Raw genomic sequence first — 26559 nt, 5'->3', positions numbered from 1 at the left:
GGAGAGGATGTTAGGAGAGATGAAGTCATGAAATTTGCTTATAAGTGGATGGACATGGAGAGTATCATGCTAAGTGAAATGAGTCAGAAAGAGAGGGACAGACATAGAAGGACTGCACTCATGTGGAGTATAAAATAACATAACATGAGACTGACATCCAAGGACAGTAGAGACAAGGAAGATTATCCCATGGTTGGAAGCCTGTCTTGTGAGTGGAGGAAGAAGGCAGCTGGCATAGAGAAGGGAATCACTAAGTCAATGATGGTTGGAGGGATTGGTAGGGAAGGGAGATGAATGCTGAAAGAAGAAAAAGGACCAAACATGATAACCTCTCAGTATCTGCATTGCAAACCATAATGCCCAAAAGTAGAGAGAGAGTATGGGGGAAATTGTCTGCCAGGGAGGCAGGGGGAGGGTGGGAAAGGGGGGATATACTGGGGAGACTGGTGGTGGGGAATGTGCACTGGTGGAGGGATGGGTATTTGATCAATATATGATTGAAACTCAAACATGAAAGCTTGTAATTGTATCTCGCAGTGATTCAATAAAAAATAAAACTAAAATTAAAGAACGAAGAAGGGAGATGAGAGAGAGGGGGGAGGGACAGAACAATAAATGCAGGGCTGGAGAGACAGTCCAGTGGGTAAAGTGCCTACTTTGCATGCACGTGACCCGCGTTTAATCCCCAGTGTCCTCCAAGCCCATCAGTAGTGATCCCTGAGCATAGAGCCAAAAGGAATAAGCGCTAAGCATCAATGGGTGTGGGCACCCCCTCCAAAATGCAAATAAATATCTGTCATCAAATGCTCAGTAAATCTACACAGGGGCTGAACGAACAAATCAAGCACAGAGAAGAACCCCTCCAGCCCTAAATTTCCCCTCCTGGGGTTTTACCCACAGACCCAACTCTTAGCCCACTTACTCTATAAAGCTCCCACTGGCCCCCAGGACTGCCTGCTGTCAGTACTCTCCCCTCTGCCCCCTGGATCTAAGGGTCAGGTCTGCAAGCCCCCTCCCTGCCTACCCCTTGCCACCTGGAGCTTTCCCATGAGCAGGTGGGCAGGGCCATGGTGGCTGTGCCAATGGGCTCAATAAGACCAAGTCCTGGGAGGATTTCCTCCTGCTCCTCCTTCGCAGGGACCACCAGGTTCAGTGGGCCTAGCATGGTGCTGAGAGACCACAGACCCTGGGGACACAGGAGTCCTCACCCCCACCACTGGGGAGACCTTCCCAGAGAACCCAGTCTCTGGGAAGACCTAGAACTCAACCCACTTTCACCTCTACGACTGTTCTGTTGCTGTAATTCCACTGATGTGCTCAGGGCTGGGGTGACTGTGTATGTGTGTCTGTGAAGGAAGCTCCAGTGGTCAGCACCAAGGCCAGAAGCTTGGAAGACTCCAGCCCCTGGCTTTCTGGGCAGCCCCTCCTGGGCACTTTTGCACTGCAATGGGTTAAAGAATACCCATTGGGGCTGAGCAGGACACAGCTTTTGGGTTTATACAGGCTGCTAAGTCACCTCTGAGAAATAATCCCTTTGATTATTCCCTGAGCCCCACTAGGTACCCAGCAGCAGGGAATAGGACCATGCAGGTGAGTGGAAGATGGTCTATCACTGGGACTTTTTGGGAACAGGCGGGCTCCCCCTCTCCCTACAGCAAGAAAAACCCAGCTCGAGCGAGGGCATGCCCGGGTGCAGGAGGAGCCAGGGAGGAGAGGTTCACCCCTGCCCAGTGAGGTCAGGGAGCTGGCGTGTGGGGCTCCCTCGGGGCCAGTTAATCCAGCCAGGCTGGAGGCTGGCAGCCGGCGGTGGCTGAATCTGCAACCTCAGCGTCTGGGCTTGGGTGGCTTCTTGCTTTCCAGGGACACCTGGATCTGTGGATTCTGGGCCAGCCAGATGGAGCTTGAGGGCTGTGGCTGCCCACACTGCGCCCCGGTACAGCTTTACAGGAGCAGGAATGTGGCCCACCCTCACCCATTGATGATCCAGGGCTGGGTGGAGGTGGAGGCAGCGGGCAGCTCCTGACAAGGTGCTGACCTGGCTCCTGTGGCCTGTGTCCCGGCCGTAGGGATGCACGCTCTCCCGCTCTCCCCACTTTGCCCAGCAGATGGGTCACCTTTTGCAGGAAGCTTCTGGGGTCCCTACTCGGACCCTTAGCATGTCCTCCTCTGGCCTCCCGTGGACACCAGAAGTCAGCTTCGCCTCTCCAGCTGCTGTGTGTGGAGGTGCAATTACTTCCTGGTCATCTGCTGGGGTCAACTCCATCCAGTCATGCGCTCAAGAGCTGAAGAGATTGCTCCAGCACCACGAGGGCCCCTCTGCCTTCTTCTCAGTGGAGTCGGCCTCCCACTCGGGCTCATCCTGCATTTGTCCTGTGACTATTGACTATGCCCTTTGGTTTCACGTCCCTGTCATGACCAGACTGAGAACCGCATTGATTCTCACCTCAAAGAAGTGCTTAACTAAAGCTTATGGCTCAAATGTCTAACTGGTAAGGTAGGCTTAGCTTGCATGCAGCTGATTCTGGTTTGATCCCTGGCACTGCACGGTCCCCCAACCACGGCAAAGCAACCCCAAAGCAAAAGGCTGGAAGTCAGCCCTGAGCCTTGTCATCTGTTTCTCCAAATATCTCCCTTACTGCCCCCTTCCTCAGTCCTGAGGAACTGCTAGATTCTGTGTCTGAGGGAAAAGTGCACTCAGGGATTCTGGCTGGTTCAGAACTTGGGGTCCTCCTTTACCTAACTGTGATGAATGACAACCAGGAGTTTATTATCCTTACTTCAGCCTGGCCAGAGGGTTTGAAGTAGTCAGGCATTTCAGGATTAGATAAACAGCTGAAGTATTTTTACCTAGATGAGTTTAAACATGGCAGGTTCTTAGAATATCAGGAGACTTAGGCAGCCCTGGATACAGTTTGAGACTTCGTGGATAGAAGAGGGCAGCACTGGACGTGCCCTGGAAGGAGGCGGCAGAGCTGGTGGATGGGGGGCGGTGGGGTCTGCAGATTCAGAGCCTGTAGGCAGCAACCACATAGGGATGATGGGGCAGGTGGTGCCCAGTTGTGCCTTCTGGCAGTTGACCTTTCCCCAGGTTGGGCCTTTTGGTCCATGGGCTCCGATCACTCAAAAGCAGGTGCTTCTTTCTGCTCAGGTCATACACTTTGTCTATTTCTAGAAAGTTCTTTCTCACAAAGGTGTCCTCCTCTGTGAAGCTTCCCTCTACAAGGCAGGATTAATCCTTCTCCAGTCCCTCTGCTTTGGCCCTCCATGGCACAGACCGGGGGGTGGGAGTGGTCCTTCCTCCGAGGGGAGAGGGTGGTGGGCTTCTAGCCCCACTAAGTCCACAGTCGCATGTACTTGATTACACACTCTCACACACACCCCAACACTCTCCCTCACATATACCCTCATATTTCCTGAGTAAAAACATATACTCTTTCTCACGTTTCCTGAATAAAACCCATCTAACTCACTAATAAATAAGGCATATTAGGAGTAGAAATGGCAGGATAGGGATAATACATGTTATTCAATCAGATAAAAGTAAATAGCAGTTTTTGTGAAATCTTTTCCCAATTTATGGATCTGGACCAGAAACCAATACTGTAAGTAAAAACTGTCTACCTACTTGGAGCTGGAGCAATAATACAGTGTGTAGGGCACTTGCCTTGCATGTGGCCAACCTAGGGTTGATCCCTGACACCTTATATGGCTCCCTGAGTACCACCAGGAGACATCCCTGAGCACTGCTGGGTGTATCTCCAGAAAAAAAAAATCTGTTTAGTTGCAGAAGTAGCTTTTGGAAAGTCCCTTACTTGTCCCTCCATTTCAATGACTATTCCCCAAGTCACACTATGTAGAAATGCCAGCTGTCCCTCCTTCGGGCAATCAGGAAGTTACCAATCACCCCAGGCATATGCCTGACTCTGCCTGTAGCAATCAGCAGTCCCGGACACCAGTTTCAGGTTGAGGAGAGATCTCAGCCGTGAACATGCTCAGGAGGAGTTCAGTATGTGGAGGGCTACTTTGTCCCTCAGCAGGCAAGAACATGAAGGTCCAGACAGGCCAGAAGTGCCTTAGGGCTCAGAGCTGGCTCTTGCCTTGGTCCTATCTAGTCCCATTTGGCTTGTATCCAGCTTCCTGGATGGGGGTGGACGCTCAACTCATGTGAGCATGAGAAACGGCAGGGTGGTCACGCATCCTCACGAGGCTCTGAGGTGATCTGTTTCCCGCTCCTGCACTTTCCCTCTGCTTCTTGGAGCAGCCCAAATCTCAGGCTGCAGGGTATTCTGGATTCCTGGACTTGGTCCTGGACCTCCTCCCCGCCCCGCCCCCCAGCCCCAGGCTGAGGGGTAAAGGTCAGACAAGGCCAAGCAAGAAGGTCAGACCTGAGTTCTGGACCCCCCTCTTAGTAGCCCCCACACAAGTGAGCTGAGGGGAGACGAGATAGAGAATGCCAGTTTCCAAACCGGGTTTAAAAGCTGGGTTATGGCCGTACACATCTTAATTGGTGCATTTCTATTTTCTCTGCGGGCATTTTCCCTTTCTGATGGACTCTTACAAACATTTTACTGTTATATTTCTTGTAATACTGCCTGGAATCGTTATTTAGACATCATAAAAAAATCATTATATTTTTAAAAGGAAGACTGAGAAGTTTTAACAAAAGAGAATACAAAAGGTAAGGCACACACACATACACACAATATGTGCACATCTGAGCTGACAAAAGTTGATCTCCCACACTGCTTTGCAACACAAAACTGAATGCATAATTTATAGGGCTTTATTACAAACATCTAGATTTTCAAATCATTCTAGAAAAATCCGGTTTGATTACTTACAGCAGCAGTTCTGTGATAAATCGGCCCAGAAATGGTTACCAATAAGTAAAATTTACAAGTCCCAGTGGGCCCTGTCTTCTGCAGAAATGCATTGCAAACATTAACATCTTGTTTTTTTAAACACACACACACACACACACACACACACACACACACACACACGGTCCAGAGCCCACAAAGCTGATGCCCTAACTGAAAGCACAGGTTGTGATGAATCCTGAAATCTTTGCACTAAAGGGCCCTCCTGACTTAACATACAGATGATAGTATCTCCCATCTGGTTTTGGCAAAAACTTCATCTTACTGGGCTCTTTTCCACCGGAACCAAGGTGGTACACTCCCAAAAGGGCCATGGATAGGGCAGGGGAGAGAGGTTGGGGATCGGGCCAGGATACTACTCACGCCACCTTGAGTCTGAGCCCCAATGAGACTTACCCACGACATGTTGGCAGGGCATCGGGCACCCATGAGGATCTGGCACACAAGTCCCCTGATGATCCATTGCCATCAGGCCGCCTCTTCCTGCTCAGGTCTCCCTCCCACCTGCAGGCAGTCTGACTTGTTCTGAAGGTGGGTATCTGCCCTGCTTGGACCAATGGACTGCTCCCCCTCCCCCGCCCCCCCAAGCCTGCACTCTGGCTTGGGCCCCAGGGACTGGACCGGGAGTGGGGACTGAGGCTCGGTTACAGAGTGCACCGAGAGAGAGCAAGACGGGCTGATAGTTCCGTTTAGGGAGGAAACCTCACTGGTGATAATTAGTGACTCAGACTCAAGTCTCTCTGCTACAGGAACTAAGACAGGACAGCCAGCAGAGCCCAGGATGCATAAAATGCATAAATGTCATCCAACCTAAGGCAAATTGCCTCTGAGAGAGAGAGAGAGAGAGAGAGAGAGAGAGAGAGAGAGAGAGAGAGAGAGAGAGAGAGAGAGAGAAGAGTGGGGTGGGGGAAGAGGTGTTTACTTTTCAGGATACAAAACCAAACTTAATGGCTGCAAAAAGCAGCAATTTATCAACTGCTGTGGGGGTAATTTATTGTAATCACAGTGACTGTCATTGGTTTAGTGATAATCTCTGGGTATTTTGTGATAACAAAGGCTGCTAGTCAGTGCCCACAGTGGAAAGAAACACAGACAGAAGGGCTGCAGATGGCACTGAGGACTGACATGAGGACGGGCATATGCCAGTCTCTGCCCATGGCTTTCCCAGTGGACCCTGGTTGGCTCAAGGGGAGTTTAGAGGTCTTGAGGTTGTTGCATCATTAGAATAAATTATGCCAAGGCCATTCTTAGGAAAAGTCTAATCCTCTCTTTTCTATTCTCTTTTCTTTTCTTCTCCTTTCTCCCTGCTTGCTTTCTTTCTTTCTTTCTTTCTTTCTTTCTTTCTTTCTTTCTTTCTTTCTTTCTTTCTTTCTTTCTTTCTTTCTTTCTTTCTTTCTTTCTTTCTTTCTTTCTTTCTTTCTCCACATCTAGAGTTGCTCAGGGATTGTTTGTTTTTGACACCCTCTTAGCTTCCAGCATCCCTTGACCTGAAAGCTCCAGATTGAGCCCTAGAGCACAGGGGGCAGCTATGAGTGTCCCCTGCCCCTGGCTAGCAACCCTGTCCCTCCCCTCTGAACTGAGCAACAGCAGAGCAGTGTGTGTTGGGTCTGGGCAGGAAGGCCTGGCAGTGATTACAGGTTCTTCCAGGTACCAGCATGGTGACCAGCACAGCTGCTTTCCTGGTTCAGACTATGATGCAAACTATGAGCAAACCCACATGCGGGAACTGTGTTTGTTTATGTGTTTCCTGTGCTCTGCCCCGGGCCACTTGCCACACTCAGGGCAGCCAGCACCCCTCTTCTTGTGTAACCCGAAGGTGCTGGCTCCACTGGCTGCTTCCCCAGGGCAAGACCCTGCTCTGCCCTCCCCCACTGCTCACCTACTGGCTCGTGCCTGCTGGACCAAGAGGGCTCAAAAGTTCATGAACATTATATCATGGGAGAGCAGCAGGATGCAGGTTTCTGGGACCCACAGACCCCACTTGTGACATCGGGTGGGCTTAACACTCTGTCTTCCTATCCAAGCTTCTAGGTAAGCCGTCCCACCCCTCAACACTCCCCTGCTTATCCAGTTTCTCTGCATCATCAGGAAACCACACTTCCGTCTGAGCACAGACTTCAGGCATGAGCTGCTGGGAGCTCCAAGCACGCCCCTGCCCCTCCCGCCCCCGGCACAGGCCAGCAGCACAATCCCTGGACCTGCAGTGCAGGCCAATGGTGACTCCCAATTGCTGGGCTTCTCAGTGAACCCATATTTGAGAACCCATATTTGTCTCCTGAGCTCCCTTCCCTCTTAGGAACCCCTCTTCACACTCCACACACCACCATGGCACATCAGAATGTTCTAGAAGAATTGTAGCTGAGGTAACGGGAAGCCCAAAGGTCACCACACCAGAACCAACAACAGCTAAGCCTCATCAGTTTCTACCCTTCACCTCTCCTCCAGGAAAATCCTTCCTTCCTGGATGGGGTGCGCCATCCTAGTCCCCAGGGCCCAGAGGGGCTTGTTTTCTTTCTTCTTCCCATTTCTGATGCTACTTCCACTAAGGGGACCCCACCTGGAAGGGATCACCTGTAGCCATCTGGAATTCCCCAACACTCTCCAGCTGTGTGCCTGAGTTATTCCACTTCCAAGATGAGACCCTCCTAAGCACCCCCAGTAAAACAGAAACCTACCCTTCCCCGTGTTCAAAGGCCCTCCCCAAGCTTGGTAAGGGAAGACTCATCCCACCCAGAAGAACAGCGCTGGAAACCTTCCTGGGACCGTGACCGTGAGCAAACACAGTGGAGACACACAGCATGGCAGCCTATTCACGAGTCCCCAGATTCCTCTCTGTCTGTCTGTCTGTCTGTGATTGTTCTGTCACCTGGGGCTCTGCTGTTCGTCATCATCACCAGATCTGGTAGATCCAGAAGCCAAAACATGGGAGTGTTGGCTGAAATCTGCAGTAGGGATGGGAACATGGGAAAATGCTGTTGCCTATGGCAGGTCCGTGAGTGCCCACCTGCCAGATGACTTTGGCACTCATGGGGACACACTGACTGGGAAGAACCAAGGAGCATCTAATCACCCGATGACAGGGCTCACCCCCATGGAATATTCAGTCCTGGGTGGGACGGCAGTGTCAGAGCCCCCGTCCTGCTTTCTGAAGTCAAGACTTCCAGCTCTGGGTCCCCGGCATGGCTCAGGTCTTGCCTCCTGCCTTGCATTAACCATAGGACCTGGGCCTCAAGGACCCTGATTTTCCTCACTTGGACACAGAAATAAGTGAAGGGAGTGGGCTTTTGTGGGGGAACCTGACAATGGACAGACCCTCTTCAACCCGCAGTGCTAGGCACCACGGTGGTAGAGTTGCTCAGGAAAGCCGTTTGGGATGTGCGGTGGGATCAGAAGAGGCCTGTGTATTTAGTGGTTCTGAGTCTCCAGTGTGGAGGTGGAGAAAATGGTCTGGAGGAGGGGTGAGCACAGGGATTGGAGCTCACGCTTGGCACACAGAACTCCTGAGTCTCAGCACCAGCACTGGTCACCTCCCTGAGCACCTCCAGGGGTAGTAGCCCTGGTGAGCCCTGAGCATTTCCAGGTAACTGCCCCAGTGACCCCAACACCTATGGCCAGAGCAGCACCACACTGGCGCCAGTGTGGAAAGGTCTGCTTGCACAACAGGGTGAGTGTGACCAGTCACTGCTAGGGAGTGACTCCCGCACACAGAAAGAAAGAAAGAAAGAAAGAAAGAAAGAAAGAAAGAAAGAAAGAAAGAAAGAAAGAAAGAAAGAAAGAAAGAAAGAAAGAAAGAAAGAAAGAAGGAAAGAAGGAAGGAAGGAAGGAAGGAAGGAAGGAAGGAAGAAAGAAAGAAAGAAAGAAAGAAAGAAAGAAAGAAAGAAAGAAAGAAAGAAAGAAAGAAAGAAAGAAAGAAAGAAACCGAATCCTGGAATCTTGTATTTGGGGAGAAAGTGACACAGTTAGTTAACAGCATTATCTAGCTCACAAGCAGATGTGCCCACACATTCAACACACCTGGCTCTGTATACAGGCAACTGGAGGCTTGGTGCCAACAGGACTGAGACTACAGATATGAGGGAGTGGTGCCAGGGCATACCAAGGGTGTGAAGGCGACGGGCAGAGGTGGAAACGGTGCGGGAGTCAGGGGGAGGGTTTTTACCAGGGCCCAGTTGAGGAAGGAGGGAGCACGGGGCATTACTAGAGCCTCGCCTATCTTATTTTTGTGGGGCTTGGGGTGGGGGAAGTCATATCCAGAAGTGATCAGATTTTATTCCTGTCTCTGCACTCAAGAATCACTCCAGGTGGGACTCAGGGGAACCATGTAGAACGACAGGAATCGAACCCGGATCAGCCGTGTCCAAGGCAAGCACCCTACCAGCTGTGCTATTTCACAGGTCTCTAGCCTCTAGCACTGTAGCACTGTCATCCCGTTGTTCATCGATTTACTCAAGCGGGCACCAGTAACATCTCCATTGTGAGACTTGTTACTGTTTTTGGCATATCAAATATGCCACGAGTAGCTTGCCAGGCTCTGCTGTGTGGGCAGGATACTCTCGGTAGCTTGCCGGGCTCTCCGAGAGGGATGGAGGAATAGAACCCGAGTCAGCCATGTGCAAGGTAAATGCCCTACCCGCTGTGCTATTGCTCCAATCTCACAATGGAGATGTTACTGGTGCCTGCTCGAGCAAATCGATGAACAACAGGATGACAGTGCTACAACAGTGCTACAGGCCCGTAGCTTAGCCTTTTGAAAGTCACTTTGAATGCCCTGTCCCCACCTTCTCCCTTCCCCCAACGCAGTTCTGCCATTTCTGCCTCCTACATTAGGGAGGGGGTTGGTGAGACTAAGAGAGAAGTGGAAGTAAACACACGCACCCCTTCAGAGTCCCCAGAGCCCAGGAAAGGAGCCAGTTTGGCCTTAGCTTTCACTCCCTGCTTAAATGGACAAACGCCCTTGTTTTAAATCCAAGGGCTCTTTCCAGGTCCAGATGCTAGAAAGCAATTCCTTGGAGCGGTTGAGTCAGCAGAGGCTGCACAGCCCGGGCAGCCTGGACGGCTGGCGAGTGTGGGCAGGGCAGGGGAGTGCACAGAGCATCTGCACAGTTTTGCCTGCCCCGCTTCCCTCTCCGCCACCCCTGATCTGCCTGAAAATCACCCCGGCGCTGAAGTTCTCACATGCAGGCTGGACAGGAAACCAAGTGGAAGAGTCAGCTGCTCTTCCCGGGGGGCAGTGGAGTGGGGTGGGGGGGGAGGTGTGTGTGTGTGTGGGGGGTGATCTGACACCTGGATCTGAGGCCAGCTCCGTAATAATGAAATAATGAGGGATCCTGGCCATGGCTCTGGTCTTGCTCCTGCCTTGCATTAGCCATAGGACCTGGGCCTCAAAGACCCAGACTTTCCTCACTAGGACTCAGAAATAAGTGAAGGGTGTGGAAGAGGGTGGAAGTGAAGCCACTCTCTGGGCCTCAGTCTCCTTCTCTAGAAGAGGGAGGGAGTCGTGCTGGCACCAGGAGCCTGGAAAGCCCCCAGTGGATTAACCCTCAACCCCTGGGACAAATGGGATAGTTTGGAAATCACTTTACCCTTAACGTTCGGCACTGCACAAATTCATCTCCCAGGGGCCAAAGATGTAGTACAATGAGTAGGGTGCTTGACTTGCAAGGTTGACCCAGTTCCATTCCACAGGGACAGGAGTAAGCAAGCCCTGAGCACGGTGGGAGCGGCCACAAAACAAAATTCAACAAATTCATCTCCCAGTCAAGCATTATTGTCTCAGCTTTTCATTTTTTGGGAGGGGGAGTGTGAAATCTCTCAACCAGTGCTCAGGGGACCTGGCAGGTCACTCCTGCAATCCTTGGCCACCCAGGTCATGGATTCAGAGTGAGGATCTGCAGGTGTAGTGCTGCTCAGGTCCTATAGAGCCGGAGACCCTCGGGGTCATACCTGGCAGTGCTCAAATGCACCCTGGACTATACCTAATGGTTTTTCAAGGGCTATAAGGTGTTGGGATTCCAACTTGGGTCCCAGTGCATGCAAAACATGTGCTTCTAATTGCCAGGCATCATCTGGCCCCTGTGCCAAGCCCTTACCAAGGTTTTGTGGGAGAAAGAAACAAGTACAGATGGCTAAGGATGTGGCCAGGTCACATGGTAAAGAACTGAGATTCAAACCCGGGCACAGGACTCCAAAGCCAGGCACTTCCCCCTGCAATCTGCCGGGAAAGCCTGCCTTGCCCTCAGGCACACAACTCTGGACTTTAGTCATTAACTTTCTCTTTTTAATTCCTAGAAGCCCTGCCCAATAAATAGTCTGGGGGTCTGATAAATCCAAGGAGGGCAGGGCCACGGGTGAGGAGGGCATGGATGGGAACCAGGCAGGAATGGAGCATCTCTGATTTGGAGAGAGCACATCCAGGGTCCCAGAGAGAAGAGACGGGGTCCTGGAGGCATCAGCAGGATGGGCAGCTGGGTGCTGACCCTCTGCTGCCAGCAATGGCCAGCAGCACCCCAGAACAGCTCCAGACCTTCTGCCCAGGGTGCCTGGCTGAAGCTTCCTGCCCATCCTCAGAACCTCCTTCTGGAACCCTAAACCCCATCCTCCTCAGAAACACCTGCTGGACCCACTGAATAAACACTCTACTCGCAGGTCACTGGGGACAGATGGGGGCACAGAGGTGAGCAATGGAGTCAGGGCTCCATGTATGCCTGCTGGATCCGAGCCTCGCCCTGCAGTCACAGGTGCAGTTAGCAGATCGGGCCCGGGCGCCTGTGATTTGATCAAGCCACACAGGTGACTGGAGAGGCACACCCAGGTCTTGACACCCATCCCAGCAGCACTGTCTTCCCTGGTCTGCCCAAATCCACCCAGAACGTGCCTTCATTTGCTGGCTCCTCCTTACCCTCCCCCCCAAGTCAATTTGCAGCCATTGTGGCTCTGTAATCCCACCAACGGCCAACATCCAGAGACTATAAAACCAAGCTCCTGGAAGCCCAAGGCCGCTTTGCGCCGCACGACATCTTATAGCCTAGTTCTCCCTCTGGGAGAAACTGGCAAGCTACCGAGAGTTTCCTGCCCACATGGGAGAGCCTCACAAACTCCCCATGGTGTATTCATATGCCAAAACCAGTAACAATGCTGGGTCTCATTCCCCTGACCCTGAAAGAGTCTCCAATGCAGCACCATTGGAAAGGACGAGTAAAGAGAGGCTTCTAAAATCTCAGGGCTAGGACAAATGGAAACGCTACTGAGACTGCCTGAGAAAATCGACAATCAACGGGATGATGATGATGATGTGGCTCTGCAAAAATAGCGCCCTTCCTGAGACTCAGTTTCCCCAACTTTGACCAACGATACTTTCCCTCCCCAGGATTAGCTGGGCTATTATAAGCAAAGCAAGGCAGTAAGTGCCAGAGCAGTGCCTGTACTTACTGGTATATTTACTGGTATACTTACTGCACTCCGGAGGACAGAAGTATTTTCCTGGGGGTATTTCCAAATCCTCCTCTCTGCTGTTGGTCCCCCACATGGCCTTGGTCCCCAGAAAAACCTCAGTGCCTTCTGCCACACAGCCAGCAGGATCTGCCTGTATTTGCCTTCACCCCTAGCCGGCCTTCTGACCCAGAAAATACACACTCACTCTTGTGTACCCACCCTTTTTGTACCCAAAATGACCAAAGTTCCAACCACACCTCTCTGGGCAGCCTGCCCCCTAATTTCGGGGAAGTGAGTAGAAGGGGTAATTTCCCAGACACTTCCCCAGACTCTGGCAAAGGCGGGGTGGGGGGGGGGGGCGGTTCATCTCCTCCGGGACAAGGTCGGGCGCCCCGGGCCCCAGCCGCTCCGAGTGTGCGAAGGTCCCGCCCACTGCCAGAGCCGCTGGACACTTGGGACCTGAGGACTCAGCCAAGAGGCTCCGCCCAGAGAGGCGTTACAAGACTGCACCCAGCTCACCTCTAGCACCCCCCCCCCGACCCCCGCACACCTTCCCCCCACTCCCCCAGCCCCATCCCTCCCGGGGTGCACAGCTCACCCCGCCCAGACCGCACGGCGCACGCGGCGGGAGTCCCGGGGGAGGAGGCGGCGCGCGGGTTCGGGGCGGGGGTGCAGTGCCACCGCGCACGTGTCGGTGCCAGCCACCCAAGCTGCTCGCCTGCGGGACGTGCAGGGCGCCCGGCCTCGGCGCGACGGGGGCGCCAGGGGCCGCGGGGGCCGGGGTCCAGGGACCAGGGCGCGGGCAGCCCTAGCCACCCCCACCCCAACCGCGTCCCGAGACGGGGTCACTCACCTCTCCGGCCCGCGGCTCCGAGCAGTGGCAGCGGCTGAAGGTCCGCGGCCAAGGCGGCGGCTCCGCCTCGAGGCTCCGCCCCTGCCCGCGCCCCGCCCGGCCGTGGGGACAGACCTGCGTGCGGGGGAGGTGGCCGCGCGCCTGCCCGCGCCGCTTATCCGGCTCTGCCACCTCCTGCAGCAGCGCAATCGCCCACCTGCAGGGTGGTCATCTTGCCTGACCCAGAAGAGCTGGTGGCCATCAGAGACCCTTGACCCTGGGCTAGGGAACTCCTAAGCGGCTCCCCGGGGAGTCCTGATCCGAGCCCCTCTGTCCCTGACCCCAAATGTGCAACAGCTCCGGAACGCCTTTTAACCCCCGCGAGGCAGGCAGACAGGCAAGGAGAGCTGGGCTGCTCTGATTTCACTCCAAACCCCGCTCGATTTCACGGTCTAACTCTCTACTCTGTTGTCTAGTCCCAACCCAGAAATCATTTGTCTAGTCCCAACCCAGAGATCATAACCCGGATCTAACGAGGACCCCGTTGTCCTTCTGAGCAGAGTCCTCCACTCCAACCACCGTGTGTTCTCCTTCACGTGCTCCGGCTTGCAGGGAATAAGCAGGCTCCAAAACACAGACCTTTGCTCTTTCCCAGAAGTTCCCAGTAGAGGTCTGGGGATCCTGAGGCCTTTGGGTAGCACTTCCCTGTGTAGCCCTCCCAGGGTCTAAACAGTCACCTGCCCCTGAGGAAAATGTCCCCCCACCCCCACCTCCCCACTCCCCCGCATCCTCTCCCAGGCTGAAGACTTCCCACCGTGGGGGGTGCCAGGAGAGAATGATGCCTTTTTAAAGCCCCTCCCCCTCCCACCTCACCAAGGCCATTACCCCATCTTTATTTTTTTTATTTTTTTCCCTTTATTTATTTTTAATTAGTGAATCACTGTGAGGGTACAGTTACAGATTTACTCATCTTTGTGCTCTTGTTTCCCTCATACAAAGTTCGAGAACCCATCCCTTCACCAGTGCCCATTCTCCACCACCAGTAAACCCAGCATCCCTCCTACCCTCCCCAATCCCATCTCCCCACACCCGCCCCACCACTGTGGCAGGGTATTCCCTTTTGTTCTCTCTCTCTGATTAGGTGTTGTGGTTCACAATAAAGGTGTTGAGAGGCCACTGTGTTCAGTCTCTAGCCCACATTCAGCCCGCATCACCCTTCCCCTGCCCCCCCATGGCCTCCAACCACATTATACTTGGTGATCCCTTCTCTGAGTTGCCCTCTCCCCAGAATGTGAGGCCAGCCTCCAAGCCATGGAGTCAGGCTCCTGGTACTTATTTCTACTATTCTTGGCCATTACCCCATCTTTAGAGGTAAGGGCTCATGGCTATGGCGCTTGTCTTCTCTGGGACCCTGACTAAGAGTTATGCGATTCCAGGATTCTCTTTTTTTTGGGGAGGGGGGGTCACACCAGACAATGCTCCTGGCTCTGCGCTCAGGAACTACCCCTGGCGATGCTCCAGGGCCCGTATGTGTTGCTGGGAATCGAACCCGGGATTGCCGTGTGCAAGGCAAATGCCCTACCCGCTGTGCATCGCTCCAGCCCAGATTCTTATTAGGATACTCTTAGGTGGTATATCCTATGGCGCCCAGGAACTTCACATCGTTCCAGGAAGCCATCTGGAGCCGGGGAGATAAGCCCTCCAGCAGGGTTATCTGAAGGGAGCAGCTAGCGGCAGGGCTGGGTCCCAGCACTGGGCCCACAACCGGATCCCAAAGAGCTCCCTGGGGGTGAAGAGGCAGAATCTGAGCTCTCTCCCCCCACCCCCACCCCATTAGTACCTCCCTAGGTTCCCTACTGGGGATATGCCCTTCCCTCTCTGTCCTACGAGCCACCAGGCCAGGGTCCTCTCCTGTTTTCTGCAAAGTCCCCTGGTCCCACTGGCCCTGCGGATGCATTCTTTCTGCATTCTGGTGCACTCTGGTCCCACCATTCATTCAGGATGTACTCTGAGAGCCCTGCCACACGTCCCCTGAGTGCAACTTGGAGTGATCCCTGAGCACAGAGCCCTGAGCACTTCAGGGAGTGGCCCAAAAACAAAAAGAAAAGAAAGAAAAGAAAAGAAAAGACTTAAACAAACAAACAAACAGAAAAAAAACAACCAAAAATGAGGGTGTTGACCATTGTGTGTGGCTTTAAGAAAATCACACAGGTATTACTTCAGACTGGGTGGGTGACAGTTATTGGGTGCAACACAGTACCTCTCAGAAGCAGACTGACCACCCACCCCACTCCTGACTTTGGAGGGCTCTGGCTCCACGGACAGGCAGAACAATTCTATGCCTGACTGTGCCCAAGGTCAGCCAAGGGCAGAACTGCCAGAGCTATCCTTTGGGACAGAGGGCTGGTCACTCCTCAACTCAATCCCTGGCCTCTCTGTCCCGCAGAGTCAAAGCAAAGCTCTTGCCGTTGTCCCCAAGGCCCAGTGTGCTCAGCTGCTCAGGCACCCCACCCCCTCTGCGTACTCTGATCTGCTCTTGCGCACAGCCTTCTCCCCCTGCCTCTGTGGATCCACAGGATCCACAACCCTGACCCTTGTTGCTTCCTTCCTGGGTCCCAGGAGACTCACACAACTCCCCTCCCCGCTGCCCTTTCAGGCCCTTGCCGAGGTACCATCTCTCTAATACCCTATAATAACATGTTTTGTTGATCCGTTTGCTGTTGTCTGCTCCCACAGAAATGCGAGCTCCCTGAGTGGGGTTAAATGCGTCCCAGTCAGATCTGTTTGCAGTACCCAGAGCAGTGCCTGGCACAAACTGGCTGCTCTGTAAGTAATTATTGATTGGATGTCATCACCCCCTTCTCACACACACACAGAGACACACAGACACAGACACAGACACACACACACACACCCTGTATACTTCTCTCTCCTCTTCACCTCCTTTAGTATCTGTGGGGAGTGCTGCCCACCTCGGGCTCCTCCCTGGCAGCATGGTGCCCAGAGCACAGGTCAAAGGCTCTGCTCAGTGCCTGACCCTGAAGCCAGGACTAGCCCTTCAGCTAAGAGGCCGAGAGGCTTGAAGAAGAAATTCTCGACTCCTCTCCTGCAGAGAGGAGAGGCCTATTAACGTTCTGCTCCTTGGAGGGCCCCGGCATTTAGAGATGGGGTTGGAGCCCATCCATTTCAGGGACTCGGCATTTAGAGATGGGGTAGAGCCATCCATTGCGGGGACGTGGCATTTAGAGACGGGGGTGGATCCCATCCACTGCACAAAATAAAAGACTCTAATGGACTATTAAGATGAGATGGCTGTGAGAAGCCAGGCCCCCAGCTTGGCAGTCCTGGCAGGGAACCAAGCTGCGACGCTCCCCTGTCACCACCCCAGGCAGGAGCCCTTCAAGCCTCTGGATGCTGGGAGCCATCATCCAGGTGCGAGGGGACCGAGGAGGGGATTCGGAGAGGCCAGTGGAAGGCTCCAGATGAGCAGCGAGCTAAGTGGGTAGGGAAAGTCACACCAGGGCCAGGTGAATGGTGCAAGAATAATGCACAGGCAGCTGCTAGCCTGCCCAGTGATATCGAAGCTTGTAGATGTGAGTTCACACAGCTGAGACGGCATACTAGGGTGTGGCTCCCCCAGAGCTGGATACTGATACTGTAGGTGGACACAAAGCTGCCCTAGTCCCAGGCCTCTTCCACCACCTGCTGTCCCCAGGAAAAAAAAAACTGTTCTCTGCATACCTGCAGGAGGCTGAACTATATAGTCAACAGCACAAAAATGTGGAGAAGGTTCTAAGCAGGTGCTAGATGGGATACAATGGGGTTAATACAAGACTGTGAGTGGGGGCTGGGAGGCAGCATGAGTGTTCAAGTGTTCAAGTGTTTGGGCACAAGCCTAAGGTGTGCCAGGTCCTGAGTGCCCATAGCCCCAGCAGGCCCCCACCACCCCCACCAGATGAGAGTGCCAGGGAGTAGGCCCAGCCTCCCAGCACCACCAGGGGTGCTCCTCTGAAACAAGAAATAAGACTGTGATGGGTGAGGAGGAGGCGGGAGCGAGCAGTTTTCCCAGGAGCTCCTGGCATAGAGTTCCTCCCCAATCTCAGTGTGAAAACAAGCACTTGCACTGGTACTAGCCTCTGGGTGGTGGTGAAATGGACTCCTGGGGCAGGGGGAGTGCTGGGAGCATTTTGTGGTCTGGCAGCAGCTCCTTCCTATCTGTCCCCCCATGGAATTACCTTGGCTTGGGGGAGGGGGCAGAGAGGGGTGGAGACTGAAAAGGCCCAGACCCAGACCCAGAGACATCTGGCCTCTGGGGCAGGGAAAGTGACTCGAAAGCCTGGAACATGTGCATTGCGGGCAGCAGCCACAGGTTCTGTTCCTGGTCCCAGAAGCTCCCCCAGCCATATGGTCCCCAGAACACTGCTGGGAGTGACACACCCATCCACAAAATACTTGAGGACCAACAGATATGACCCCCAACCAAAAGCCCCTGAAGAAGTCCAGGCTTTTACCCCTTGTTCCAAACAGATAGACGCACCTGATGACCTAGAAACTTTTGTCTGAAATACAGTCTCAGGCCCAGCCCAGACCCTGAGCTAGAATAACAGTGTTTGCACATCAAAGTTAGAGAAACACTGAGCTTCAGGTCCTACCGGAAACTAACCGGTCCTGGATCAGAAGCGCCATCAGGACAGCACATTCCTCTCCAAGCTGTACTCTAACATTATCCCCTCAGCTTCCTCTTGTGAGCCAAATTGCCTGATTTAATCTGCCTCAGAAGCCGTCTAAATACAGAGGAGATGACTCTGTCCTTCGTGAGGCTCATTATGCACTCGTGACACCTATTACACAAAATTGTGAGAAGAAGCTGTCAGGCTGGGGTGCTCATTCTTTTCCAGTAGCAGATCTAATTTCCCTTCTCACCCTGCTTCCTGGGATACTCAGACCCAGGTTTGTGACTATACTGTCCATAGTGAAGTTAGTTAAGTTCCACTTTATTTTGCCCTAATCCGTGCAAAAATAAATCGCCTTTAGTGTTCGCCTTACTGAGGACTGTTCCCGTGCCAGTTGTCCAATGATGCCTTTGGAAAAGACCTAATCGTGGGAGTACAAGAAGCAGGGGTGTTTCTGTGTCTCTCCCTGGCAAGAGCAGGGTGCTGTGCGGCACATTCTCTGCTGGATTTTAGACAAGGAGGGACAGAGCAATTGGGAGAAGGAAGCCCCTTCAGGTTTCTGCCAGGAGATACTGAGAAAATAAATCCCAAATCAACTAAGGGTCCCTTAGGGGGATTGAGGCAAAGAGGTTTACCCTATATCCCCCACACTGCCTCCTCCCTTCAGTGCCCATCTCACCAGATCAGGGATATGAGGGTCTGTCCTCTGCGTCAGGAGACTCTTCAGAGCTGTGAGCAGGGGTTCACTTTCCCAGGAACCCAGCTGCCAAGTCTCTGAGCTTCTGTGTCTGCTGGTGGGGTCTCAGCCAGGGGTGGAAGTAGAGCCTAGAACTGGGCGGAGAGAGTGTGGGTGGAGGCCATTGGGGAATGGAGATGACCAGCCCTCTCACTGTTGCTGGGGCCACTAGCTCAGGATCATCTGTAAACATTCTATGGCCAGCAGCTGAGATAAGCCCTCCTTCCGGACCTGCAATGAGTCTCTAACCACCCAGTTCCAGTTCCTGGGTCTTGGTTCCAAGGGCAGGGAAGGGAAGTAACCAAGACCAGAGATCCATCTTCAACCAAGCTCTGTGCTGCCTTTAGATCAGCCCCTTTTACACCCACTGCTAGGAAAAGAGGGTTAGCCCCGCTTTTCAGATGAGGAATTGCTTAGTGTTCTAGAGGAGTAAAAATCCACCATACCCATTTGGTGATCTACCATCCCTATTTAGCTCTTGGCAAAAGGTTAATTACATGAGGGGTTCCCACATCAGAAGGGAGGTTGACTTTGAAACCTGTTTAGGGGGCACTGGAAATATTGTACAAATGTTTGATTTACCCATGACTGATCCCAGTTCTATAGTTAGCCAGAAATGACTCCTGAAGACAGAGTGAGGAGTAAGCCCTGAACACGACTGGCCCCCAGTTGTGGCCCCGGACTTTCAAAGAAAGGAAAAAGGAAAGAAAGGGAAAAAAGTAGGAAGGAAGTGATGCAGGAATGGTGAGAGTCAGTCTCTGTGTTGGTCTTTGGCTGCCAGGTTTTTCAATATTTTCAAGAGTGATAATATTGAGTGATATAGATGCTCAGACTTAGACTTGGAAATAAAATGATTTACTGGAAAGTATAAGAGAAAGACACTCCCCGGCCAGGGAGGAACTTTGTGCAGTTAAATATGGCTTATTTTTGTGGGCTTTCATAGGAAAACTGGGCCTTTGTGTTGTTTATCCAGGGACAAGAATGTTAACAGTAAGTGCAAAGATTATGACTAGCTTCCGGCCTTTCGAATTATCTATTTGACCTTAGATATTTTCCATTGTTCTAAGATCTGGGGCAGAATCTTGGAACTAAGTTCTGGAGCAGATCTTAGAATCTTAAGCCTAAGGTCTGGGGTGGAATCTTGAATCCTGGGGAATTGTAAACTTCCTATTTATCAGAAAAATTCAGGAATTCACGGGTGGGTTAAAGATGTAGAACGGGGGTGGGGGCAGCAAAAAATGAGACTACTCATAGCAATTGGCAAGGGGAAATTGAGGCTTCCTCTTCTAGTAGGAGGAAGAGAGGAAGAGAAGAAGGGAGGAAGGAAAGAAGAAAAGAAGGGAGGGAGGGACAGGATGGGAAGAAGAAAGAAAGGAAGGAAGGAAGACAGATCCCTTAGGGGTCCGGGGGCAGGTATGGCCCCTCGGTTTTCAATTTCCTTTTGCCCTCACCCCCATTCCACCCTACCCTCATCCCCCGCCCACACAGACCCATTACTGTCCCGGTGGCACTGCTATTGTTAACGTTGGTGCAACACTTGGAGTGTGAGCACTGCATCTGAGTAAGCGTCCATGTGTGCCAGGTCAGGAATCCACTGGCCTGTGGAAAGGGGTCCAGTACCTCTCCCTGACTCCTTACTAATTTGTGGGTAACCTGGTGCACTAGCTTCTGGGCCAAGGGTTCATGCACAGAAAGCAGAAAGCACTCCCTCACTGCCTCTGCTGGAAACCAGCCCCTGACCCAGGGTTTGTAAAGGACAAGCAGAGCAAAGCAATCAGGAAAAAGAAGTGTTTGACTCCCAGGGACCGATACAACCCAGAGTGTGCAGCCTATCACCCCATAAAGAAAAGGGACACCAAGAAAAAAAAAAAAAGGAATTTACTCACAAATTTCTCTCTGAAAGGTTATCTTCCACTTGGTAGACTTAGTCTTTTAATATATGTCACTGTCATCCTGTTGCTCATCGATTTGCTCGAGCGGGCACCAGTAACATCTCCAGTGTGAGACTTGCTGTTATTGTTTTTGGCATATCGAATATGCCACGGGTAGCTTGCCAGGCTCTGCCATGCAGGCGGGTTACTCTCGGTAGCTTGTTGGGCTCTCCAAGAGGGATGGAGGGATCGAACCTGGGCCAGCCGCGTGCAAGGCGAACGCCCTATCCACTGTACTATCACTCCAGCCCCTTTTAATATACATGTAATAAATTTTTATCATATTTTAGGTAACATGGTTACAATAGTGTTAGTGCTCATGGTATTGATGTACAAAGTGACTATACCTGAACATCACTGAAGTCCCCAAAGTCCCCATTGTCCCTAAGTCACCTCTAGTTCACCTGTTTATCCCCCCTTCTCTTGCCCCCCACCCCTTGCTAATCTACATTTTGAAATACAAGACCAAGGGTTTGACATAGTTTGATACTGAGTATAGAGAATACCTTATCTTATCTCTTCAAAGGAGAAATTGGAGTTTAAATCTGCATATCTGCACTTCCCTGATAATCTTCCTAACTGCTCTTCCCTTTCTCCCTCCCCAAACCTTCCCTATCTCAGCTAAGTTTTTATTTTTAATTCTTTTTATTTTGGGGGGCCGTGGATTGGGGGCTGATTTGGCCTCACCTGGCAGTGCTCAGGGCTTACTTCTGGTTCTGTGACTCATGCTTACTCCTGGTGGTGCTCAGGGACCATATGTGGTGGTGCTGGAGCTTGAACCTGGGTGGGTCATAATGTAAGGCAAGTGCCCTACTGCTATACCATCGCTCTGGTGTCTCAGCCAAGTTTTTAACTTGAGCCATGTTTTTACTGAGCCAAGGCCAGTAGTGAGTGACTCGTGAGTGTAGAGCCAGGAGTAAGCCCTGAGTACAGCTGGGTGTGACCTAAAAACCACAAACAAAATTAAATAAAAGATGGCATCTAGGGTTGGAGAGACAGTACAGTGAAATTACCTTGCATGTGGCTGACCTGGGCTTGATCCTTAGAACTGCATATGGTCCCCTGAGTGCCACCAGGAGTGTTCCCGCAGCACAGAGTCAGAAGCATGCCCTGAGTACCGCAAGATGTGGCCCCCAAATTAAAAATAACAACAATAACAAAAACAAGACATTCAAAGACCTTTCCATTGTCTCTGTCTCACCTTTGGGCAGGAATGGGTACCTCTGGTGACCTCTAGAATACCAAGGATTGGTGGCAGTGGCCCAGGGACAGAGCCGCGTGGCAGAGGGGTGTCTCCCAGACATACCCTAGGATACCTGTCCTGTCGCAGGCTGGTTGTCTTAGTCTGCCTCAGGATGCATGTTCCGCATGCTATAAGACTGTCTATCTACCTTAAACTGTCACATCCTGGAAACCAAGGGAATGTCCCTTGGGTGCTGGAGAGTCTGATTTCCTTGACACTTACCTTAGGGTCATCAAACTCTGTCATCTTCATAAAGGAGGCCCTGGGAGGGACCTGTGAAAAGGGCCTCAGGCCTCAGGCCTTGGGCCATATTGGGGCGTCTGGGGCAGAAGGGGCCAGGGCTTTAGAGGCCACTGTAGCTTTGGAGCCACTCACCCTGGGGGGGGGGGGTCATATTTGATACCCCTCACTGAACCCTACTTTCCTTAGCTCTGAGGTGGTGGAATAGACCTCCACTGGTAGGGGTGCGGATTTGATGTGAAACTGTCAGGAAAGTGTCTGGCCCTTAAGTACCGATGTTCAAGAGCAGTCAGCTACTCTGAGAGGAAAATTAAGAGAGAAGGGTAGAAGGTTGAAGAAAGTAGTTCCACAAGAATGCTCCCCTCCCTGCAGGCCCCTTGGGGAAGTCTTCCTTCCTCCTTCCTATAAACTCTGCCCTCCTGGGAAAATCCCGAAGGAAACCCTTCCTTGAGGCCTCCCCATGCCCTCAAGGCAGGGAGAGGGGGTGGGGTACAAGTGATCAGATGATCAGACACCTTGTCTTTCTCCTCCTACATCACGTGTCAGTGGGTGTTAGGTGCATCCTGGCTTAGGGACTGGGAGATCTGGCTAAGCCCTGCCCTGCCCTGCCCTCTTGCTGGGCTTCCAGCTCCTGCCGACTCACGGCCCTGAGATCTCCTGGACAGGAAGTGCCCATGGGAGCTAAGGCCTTTGGATCCAGGTCGGTTTGACCCACACAGAAAGAATTTGAGTGCAAGTCAGAGAAATAACAGAGAATGGTTTGTTAGGGTACAATATCTACTTTAAAAACAGAGGGAACTGTTTCTAAGTAAGACGGTTTGCAAAAATTTGTATATATCCTGAGGGAGCTAGAGTGTGGGTCAGCTCCAGGAGGAGCAGCACTGTTTGTCCACACATTTCTAGCTCTTCTCTAGGGGTAGAAACAGTGAATTCTTAAGGGTCGAAAAAGCATGGGATTTAAGAGAAAAAAGAGGGGAATAATTTTCCAGAGGGGTGGTGGTTTTCCAGATTCTATTATTATTTTTTTAAAAATCATTTTCAGGGCAATAGTAAACTGTCATGGCACAAGTGGGGGTAAATTTTATCAAGTAGATATATTGTAATGAAGATACAGTGAAGTCCAATGTCATCCATCACTGCCTTGTCCTCCATCTTCAATTTTCTTGGTGCAGGGGTCAGGGAGACAGTACTGAAGATAAAGCACTTGCTTTGCCCAGTTCAATCCCTGACACTACAGGATGCTCTGAGCATTAGTAGTGACCCCTGAGCACAGAGCCCGAAGTAAGCCCTGACTTTTGCTAGGTGCAGTCCTAAAAAACAAGCAAGCAAGCAAACAAACAAGAAACAATTTCCTCTGCCAGCTGGTTGTTTATCGTTCTCACCTTTTTAGGTGTCCGGCACCAGTAACACACAAACTCTTCTGGCAGAAACATCTCACACATTGATGCTGGTGCTGCAATTTGTGTTAATTGAACCACATTTAAGTGCCAATCTCCGGTGATGAGTCTCAGCATCAGCATGTCAAGCTTCCCAGCATTGTATGGATACATCAGAGAGACCTAATCAAAGATGGAAGGGGTAATCAATATTGACAAGCAACCGTTGCTATTTTCTCATGAGTGGAATAGAAGTTAGCTCAAGGGAGCAAGGGATTCTGGTGATTAAAGTTTGTGGTGGGCTTGAGAGACAGTACAGTGGGTAGGGCACTTGCCTTGCATGGGACCGAGCTGGTTTTGGTCTCCACCACCCCATATGATCCCTGGAGCCCTCCAGGAATGATCTCTAAGTTCTGAGGCAGAAGTAAACCCTGAGCTCTGCCTTGTGTGACCCTCCCACTCCCTGGAAGACTTGTAGTGTCTGTATAAAGGAACATTCTCCCATTTAAAAAAAAAGGAGATTTTAACTCTTTACTCAGGCCACTTTCACTGGCCATTTTCCTACACCACAGTATGTTTCAGTTTTGTTTTAGATTTTCTGGGCACCCACCCCATGCACTATTTACTGCTGTGTGCCGAGGGTCTCTCCTGGCAGTGTTTGGGGGGACCATATGTGTGCTGGTGATGCAGCTAGTGTCAGCCTTATGCAAGACAAGAGCCTTAACTCCTTTCTATCTTTTGGCTCAGGCCCACCTGCTTCCATCACAGAGGCTGAGAGGTTGGGGTTGCCTCTTGCCTTGCTAATGGCTCCAGTCAGATTGGCTAACTGTTCAGGCCTCTCCTGGTACCCTCACCTCCTGCTTACCCTCTGCTAAGGGGTCTGGCGTCTTATCTCACCTCTAGCTGTCCCTGTGTGATAAGCTTGGGAGATATTCTTCTTTCACTCACGTGGAGAACCAGCCAAATCCCAGACTAAGTGGTAGGCCACTGGACCAGGGGCCACATGGAGCTTTTAGGTCCCTGTTATGGGACCCTGTACTCTGACTTAAAGCCTGCTCCACCACTGTTACTGTGACAGAAAGATTGACTTTAAGGCGGGCACTTAGTCTAGCTTGGAGACGGGGTCTTCCTGGTCTTTTCTTTCTGTCAGCCATGACAGATCCATTTCTCAGATGTGTTAAACAACAACATCAAGAATAACAATAGCAGTCGAAGATAGTCATTTAGGCCAAGTTTCACTGAGGCTTAGTATCTGACCTAATTTTACTTTTAGCTTCTTCCAGTGGAACTTGGTTTACTTATTTTTGTGCAGTCCTGGGAATTGGACCCAGAGTTTCCCAAAGGAGATGCATGTACTCTACTTCTGAACCAAATCCCCAGGCCAAAAGTTGAATTTTAGGCACACCAAGTAGGAATGCCCTGGCTCAGCGGGGTTATCACAGCCTCTGCCTTGCCTCACGGGCAAGGAAATGCTTTCCTAAATGTGCAGAAAATAATCTCTCTTTCATTGGAATAACTTCACCTCCCTCTAAAATTCCCTCACCCTTCTGGGTATAAAAAATCTTCCATTTTTTCACAACTCCTTGCTAAACTTATCTGCTAGCTGGATAGGATGCTGCCCAATTGCAAAATCGTGTAATAAAGTCAACCAGATCTCTGTACTCAGTTGAACTTTGTTTTGCAACACAAAGCAAATTTCCAGCTGGGAGTAGACATTGTGCAGAAGTGAGAACTGAACAAAGTCTCTTTGGATTGAAGGCCACACCCAGTGATGCTCAGGGGTTTCTCCTGGCTTAGTGCTTGGAAGACCATGGAATCAACCCAGACCTCCAGCATGTAAAGCTTATGCTCCAGCCCACTGTGCCCTCTCTCCTATTAATTTGAAAATGCCTGGGGTGGGCAATGCTTTCTGAGCTCTGCATGGTCAAATCAGGAATCTGGCCTTACTGTCTTTTTATTTATTTTATTTTATTTTTTTTAGTAAAATAAAAATGCCTTTAATGTGGAATTTAACTGAAAGTTGGGGAATTGTATTTGATTAAAGTCCAAATAGTGACAAAACGACACCTCCATCAACCTATACTTCCTGCTTACCCAGAGTCTGTCCTAATTGATTTCCCACAGGGTTATAAGATTTATAGATAAACAGAAACAAAGTAAAAAGAGATCAAGCTATATCTGATATGCTCTTGTAAATTCAGGGGGAAAGGTGATTTTAAAATAACATTTATAGAAGTAATAATAAAATGTTGGTATTTTCTAGTAGATTGAAGATAATTTAAATAATAGAGGGAAAATAAGTCAAATACAGATTTATAATTATAATGTATATAATTGAGAATAAGATTGGAGAAGACTCTCAACTAAATACACGGTACAAGCATGTCATGAAAAATTATTACATGTTTACATTTTCATGTAACTATGGCCTTACTGTCTTGTTGCCACCAGAGACGAGGTCCTAGAACCATGGTGTTTCTCCCAGGCTCATAGTCTCTATATTATTATATAATAAGAAATGCACATTTTAGTCTTTGTGCTGGTTACTGGTTCACTGTGGCAAATTTTCTCCCTAATAGAGAATTCAGGAAAAACAGGGGCCTGGAGAATTGGTCAATGGTTGGGAGTTTGCCACAAGAGTGTGTGGGGGTAGAGGCATTTAGGATAGAGAAGGGACCCATATGACAATACTAGTTGGAAATAATAATTTTGGACAAGAACTGAATGTTGAAAGTAGGTAATGATGACCTTTTAGTATCTCAATTGTAAATCATAAGAGCCAAAAAGGAAAAAGCAAGAGGGAGAAAGAGAAGAAGAAGAAGGAGGAGGAGGAGGAGGAGGAGGAGGAGAAGGAGAAGGAGAAGGAGAAGAAGGAGGAGAAGGAGAAGGAGAAGGAGAAGAAGGAGGAGGAGGAGGAGGAGGAGGAGGAAAAGAAAGATATGTACACTAGTGAAGGAACAGTTACATTATATAATTGGAACATTATATTATTCAAAACAAATCATGAACAACTTTGTAATTGTGTGTCTTACTGCGATTCAATTTTTTAAGAAATTAAAAAATTGTTTTTTAAAACCTGGCATGACAAAAACAAACAAACGAAAACTAAGGTTGGGATTTTCTTCTGGATAAAACAGTTAAGGTCTTTTAGAATATAATCTGGCAGAAAACATTCACCCAGGAAAGAATAGAATAAAACTGGGGTCTTATGTAGGAG

General features: G+C 50.8%; 1 protein-coding gene across 2 annotated transcripts in view; it reads right to left on the bottom strand.

The window, feature by feature from the left end:
* Positions 1-13392, bottom strand: part of STEAP3 (STEAP3 metalloreductase) — a 58619-nt gene extending 45227 nt beyond the window's left edge. Inside the window, exon 1 of one of the 2 annotated variants that reach the window (XM_055123428.1) lies at positions 13165-13392. The gene's annotated coding sequence lies outside the window, so the exon portion shown is untranslated. The remainder of the gene's footprint in view (positions 1-13164) is intronic. The other variant, XM_004608159.2, reaches the window with a different exon arrangement.
* Between the last annotated feature and the right edge of the window lie 13167 nt (positions 13393-26559).

This window comes from Sorex araneus, chromosome X (genome assembly GCF_027595985.1).
Source record: "Sorex araneus isolate mSorAra2 chromosome X, mSorAra2.pri, whole genome shotgun sequence".
NCBI lineage: Eukaryota > Metazoa > Chordata > Mammalia > Eulipotyphla > Soricidae > Sorex > Sorex araneus.
This window is presented reverse-complemented; position numbering and strand designations above follow the sequence as displayed.